Raw genomic sequence first — 6601 nt, forward strand, 5'->3', positions numbered from 1 at the left:
TTATTTTTGGTTCGAATTTATTAAATATGTTAATTTTTTAATATTATTTGTTTATATATATATATATATATATATATATTATATTATATATATTAATTATTTTGGTTTTTTGAAAAATTTTGTTATGTATTTTTTAAATTTGTGATTAAGATGGATATTGTTTCACTTTTTAAATATTTGTTGTGTATATTTTTAATGTATTTATATAATTATATTAATAGACAATAGAGTTTTAGACGTGTTTATTTTGGAATATTTTTGGAATAGAGTTTTAAGAAACTTAAATTAATTATTAATTGTTTAGAGGATTGGAATTGAAGTATTTATATAAATTAAAAGTTGATATTTATGTCTCAAGAAGAAGTCTGGTATTTTTTATCTTTTTCCTTAAATTAATTGATTAAAAAAAATGTCATGTAAACAACTATAATATGAACTGAGTTTGGGTTTTATAGGCTAATGGTAATGATAAGTCACCGTATCTAGCCACTAGCCATGATGTTGCAAAACCTTATTAAGAATCTCTCTCTTAAAGTTAAGATAAATCTCTATAGTTAAGAATCTTATTTCATGCTTTTTTTAAATACATATATGTTTAACTTATATATCTAGTATGAGAGAGATGTAATGTAATGTTTAACATTTTGACAAAATCAAACTACATAAAAATAAAAATTAAATTAAATAAATAAAGTTCAGTAAAAAGATTAATATAGTGTAATATAAACATTTTAATGGGACCAAAATAAAAATAAAAATCGCCCATGGTATTCACGTTGAATATAGCTTATTTCAAGGGGTAAACTAAACCAGTCTTGATGCATCATCTACCAAGGGATGAGAGAGATACAATTTCTTGATATGTAAACCTCTCTTAGAGTGAAAATAGACTTTATCCGTTTTTGCACTTGGTGTAGATCCTGAGTTAAATTAGATATTATACCTTGTCATGAGAGGTGCTCTCAAGCTCAATATGGTAGAGATATTGTAACCTAACCTAATATAACATAACACAAACATGTTTAAAGTAAAATAATGTAAATATTTTACCTTCATCAAAATAAGATAAAATTAAAATTAAAATAACCCTATAAAAAAAATAAAAAACACAGAATGTTATTCGTATCACAGCTTGTGTTATTTTTCTTTGGAACTGGAGTTATAATCCACCGCTACCTACCATTGTAACATAATTAAACTCCTTGTCATTGTCATGGGCTCTTCAATGGATACGTGGCTAGTGTTTGGAGATTAGGAGTAGCACAGTACCATCCAAAGATATGCCAGTTCCTCGATGTGATGGTCCAGAGGGGCTAGGGTTAGTTAGTTGTAAGAATTCGTTCTTGTAACTTCAAAGTCTATAAGAAATTTAATGATGTTATGTAGAACTCGGATTGGTTACGTGGTTTTTTTCGTATTTTGTACCCAATCTTATTATCTATATAGTTTTCTGGAATTGTGGAGCAATTTTCATTTCAGTTAAGTTATAATGGAGAAGATAAACTTGGTGATGCTTAGTTTTGTCGAGCCGTAAAATCTTGGGATTGCTTACTCAACAGAATTACCAAGGGTTTCAACGAGATTCTTTCCTTTTAATTTTTTGTTAAATGGTTGTTGATGATGTGATTTTCTCTTGTCAATATGGTGCACGAGGAATTTAAATACTTTCTTTGTCACGTGTTATTAAAGAACTGTGTTATTAAGGTGCTGTATTTTTCTTGATTGAAGGTTGTAGATTTTATTATATATTCTTAGGTTACCCTTTTACTATAATACAAGTTCTAGATCCAGGACTACATTTTAATTTCTTTAGAGACCGAATTGGGTTACACATGCTCGTATGTCTTAGTTTATTAGTTTTTTTGTTAAGGTCCAACCTTAACCTCTTTATTTATGTAATAAGCCCAAGGGGCTCAGTTAGAGTCATAGTTAGTTAAAAAGTCAATAAAGCCCACATTAATAATTGCAAGTTGTTGACCCGCATTATAGAAAAGGGACCACCATTAATTGTAAACATGGCATAGTTAATAAAGTGGCTAACCCGTGTTAAGCAAGGGATCACTATTAGTTAGGATTTTGGATGTCACTAAGCTATAAATAATCTTAGTTACGGAGGGAAATATCATGGAGTCTTATTGTAATTGAGCTATGCTTTGTTGGAGGTTGCCCCTTCAAAGAGGAAAGTGACCCTACTACACCAAGGCCACTTTTAAGACATTTTTTTAAGACAAAAGAAATCTTTTGTCTTAAAAAATCACTTTTTATTTTAATTATTTTACATTAAAATTTAATATCAATTGAATTGTTTTCACTATAAACCTTAAGACAAAAAAAATTTGAGACAAAAATATTTTAAGACAAAACTTTATATTTAAGACAAAAACAATTTAAGACAAAATTATTTTAAGACAAAAACAATTTAAGACAAAACTTTATATACAAAAACAGTTTGAGACAAAAATATTTCAAGACAAAACTTTATATTTAAGACAATGGTCACTTTAGATGAAACCCATTTAAGACACTTAACAATTAAGACACAAACATATCAATTTAAAACAATACTATCTAACAACTGCAAAATTGACTCTGACAATACGCCCTAAGTCTGCCATCTTGCAGGCAACTACTGTCCTGCACCTATACCGAGGTTGTTATTTTACTTACCATTCACGTTATCTTATATAAAGACAACAATTTGTTGGGCTCTTTGTTTTGTGGGGGTAGTCCACTAAGAAGAAAGCGACAACTTTTACTGACAAGATTTACTAGAAATCAATTCCTCTTTTGTCCCTTTCATATCCACTGATGCGATTAGAGACAACTTGTCTATCGTTGCATTCGGCACTGCTACACGGAGGGGGATTTTAAGACAAATTTTTAAGAGAAAAGAAATATTTTGTCTTCAAATTTTCAATACGAGGCACTAGTAAAAAAAGGTAAAGGTAAAGGATTATGAGTCCATCTTTACATTGTTGATGGGTTCTTCAAGAAGTGGAGTGATGGAGGTCGACAAAAACTAATGGGATTTAAGGTGATGGGGGCTGACAGTAGAGGTGTGCTTCATGAGAGGAGTGATGGAGGAACTTTTGTTGAACGTGGCTAAGAAGTATCATAGTTGGAGTACTTTTCAAGGTCTCCATCAATTTTGTTTTAATATTTGTTTATTGACTATTTCATTTATTTTGAATGCTACTTCTATCTGTTGGTTGCTATTATAAGCACATTTTTGTGCTGGAACTCTTGACTATCATCAACAACTTGGATTAGATTCACCTGAAAGATTATTGAAAAATGCAGCAATAAATTCTTAATTTGATTTTTCCTTCATTAAATTGAGAAAAAATGAATTTCCACATCAGCATACAACTCAGATGCAATTAACTTGTGTGACATGCCTTGTGTCACCCATTTTACTGAGTAAATTCAAGTTAGAGGAGTTAGAGTTTAGCTAAGTATTTGTGATTGCTAATTTGTATCAATCAAGCTCAGTTATCTCGAGTTGTATCCAAGTAAACTAGTTCTAATTGTTGGAGGAACTCGTGGAAGGTTAGTTGTGTAATGAGACTTCAATCAAACTCACTGATCATCTAGTTAACTGATCAATCATCCCAAAATAACTAGCGCATGCAAAGAATTCGAGTTCCCTAGTTGTGGTGGAGATTCCAAGCCAGTGTAACATCAGTTGTAGACTAGACTTGAGTGTACAAGTGTTGCATGCAATCAGATGATCAACCTTAGTAATTGCGTAATCCATTTTGGAAAATTTCCTAAATAATAGGGGAATAACTTCTCGAGGAATTGCGCAAGGAAATAGGGGCTCAAGAAAAGGCATAAATTGACAAACTCTGGGTTAGAGCTTCTTAATGAGTAGAGAGAGGGGTTATTCACTTGTAGGTTGTGTTAGTTGAGCAAAGTAATTGTAATACATATATTTTCATCATATTAATGCATGCATACATTGGGGTTTTTACCAGATTTCTTTCCCCAAGAAAGATACATTGTGCATGTGTGTTATTTCTTATTACGTGTCTGAAATTTTTGTTCTAAGCTAGGAATTAACTTCCATAGTGTAGTAGACTAGGTTTTTGTCTTATAATTTTAATTAAAACTTCATGAGAAGTTGAAAATCTACACCATAATTTCTACATGGTATTAGAGAAAGATTCACGTTAGAGCAGGAATTTCAAATTTGTTTCTCAGGAGGTTCAAATTTACAGTTCAGTGTAGCAGGATCTCTTCAAAGTTGAGAAGATGACCTTCAATGGGTTGAGGCTAGAGTATGCCTTGGAATGCAACTCTAATTTCATCGCATGGAAGGATCACATGGAGGATGTATTCGATGACAATGGATTTCTAGAATATATCAAGGGAGATGTTGCAAAACTAGTGAAATATGATGCCGAAAACCTTGCTCAGTGGAATAAAGATGTAACTAAGGTGAGGATAATAATATTGGAGGGAGTACGGGTGAGACATATTGGAGGGAGTAAGAGACCACATTGTCACCAATCTCCATGGGAAAGAAAATACTTATGAAATGTGGCAAACATTGACAAATCTATTCCAGAATAGTAGTGACCACAGGAAGCTGCAGCTCAAAGATAAACTTTGAAATATCAAGTTGTAGAAAAATGACACTATCCCGCAGTATCTGAGTAGGTTCACACAAGTTCGTTATGAGCTTGGAATAGTTGGTGTTATTGTTTCAAAGGATGACTTGGTAAGCCTAGCCCTTCTAGGCCTTCCCAAGAGCTGGCATAACTATCAAGATTCAATGAATGGAAGGGAGAAACTATCAAATTGGGAACACTTATGGTCTGATTTGGTATAGGAGGAAATAAGGTAGAATACTAGAGATGGGACCTCATCCAAGGACGAGGATAAAGAAAACTTTGGATTGGTTTGAAAGGGAAAGAAGGGAAAAGGGAATAAATCTCAAACCAAACCAGAATCCAGTCAAGGGGGGAAGAGGAGAGATCTGTCAAAAATTAAATGGTTCCATTTTCACTATGCCATGAAGTATCCACACAAAAGTTCAAGCAATAAGACCTTAGGAGGAGCAACATGTTAAACCTTGGCTTCATAGTTCAAGCTTGACTTAACCCTTATCGTATGCATGTCCAACACAGTGATGGGGAGTGTGTGGTACTTGGACTCAAGTACATCGTTCCACATGACAAGGTGTAAATATTTTTTCAGTGACTTGGATGTCATGTTTGTTCTAGGCCTAAAGAAAAATATCATCTTTGTTGCAATTTTGGAGGACCATGGTTGTGAAGTGATATTCATAAAATGAAAAGCATTCCTGAGACACATAGCCACAGGATAGGTGAAGCATATTGGGGTTCATGTGAAGAACCTGTATAAGCTAGATGTGGAAGACTGTGTTGCATTAAGCACTAAGGTGGAGAAAGTGCAGGTCGCGATGTCGATGAACTTTGGCACAAAATACTTGGCCATTTCCATCATGGTACCTTGAATATTATACAATAAATAACCACTGGCCTCCCTAAAGGAGCACTTAAGCAGTAGGATGTATGCAAAGGATGTACATTGCAAAAGAACATAAAATCCACCAATGATCGGGACAACAAAGCACATGCAGTCCTAAAAAGGATCCACTATCATGTTTATGGACCTTTCTCGACAACCTCCACTGTCAGACACAAATATTTTGTCATTTTTATTGATGACTTCTCATGGAAGTGTTGGATCTTCTTCATGTGGAAGAAAGATGAGACATTCTCCAAGTTCATAGAATTCAAGACACTAGTTGAAAAAGAAGCTAGCAAGAAAGTGAAGCCTCTATTGCAGCGGCTGCAACACCCTCCAAGCCTATGAATATTGTGATCGATCTTTCCTTAGTCACTTGTTGGTCAATTGATGATCTCAAGCTCGCCTTTTCGATCTTAAGAGTCATTCATGCTTTTGTATTTACATAGAATGTGTCATCTTTGGGCATGGGGGTTATCGCTTGTCATGCAAATGGAGGTTTATTTTGCTTCAAGGGGAAATCTTTATGAGAATGGTTTTTCCTTGCCACATAGACATGTTTCACACTTATTTCACACACTCTTACACAAGTGTCACTTTTATCCTCCTAAAGTCTATCATTGGAGTTGCACTTGTCATAAGCAGACACAAAGGTTGTTGCATTAAGTGAAGTATATGTTATATGTTTTGGATGGTCTATGTTGTATCGCTAAGTTTTCAAGTGTGTGATCGTAGTAAATTTTTATCACTGTTCACATCAGTTCCATTGATCCCACACTTAGCCAAATTTTAGAGTTTCCTTAGCAACCTAGCCTCATCTAAATTTCCTTAACTGGGCACTTCACATATGTAACCCTCAAGATTTTCCCTTGCCTATTCGAACCATGCAATGCGCAAAAATCCCAACTTCTCTTAACATTAAAAACTATGTAGTGGTTTCCTCCAATCTCCTTCCCTCCGCTGGAACCCACTATCTCCAGAAACTATGCAGTTTTGTCCCTTAACTACCCAGTCTGCCTTGCATCCTGAAACTGTGTAGATGTGTCCTCCCAGGGCCTCATATTATAGTAGTGCCTTGCATCCTAAAACTGTGTAAATGTGTCCT

Source organism: Pinus tabuliformis, chromosome X (genome assembly GCF_031772625.1).
Source record: "Pinus tabuliformis cultivar Carrire ecotype Pingquan chromosome X, CPIR1, whole genome shotgun sequence".
NCBI lineage: Eukaryota > Viridiplantae > Streptophyta > Pinopsida > Pinales > Pinaceae > Pinus > Pinus tabuliformis.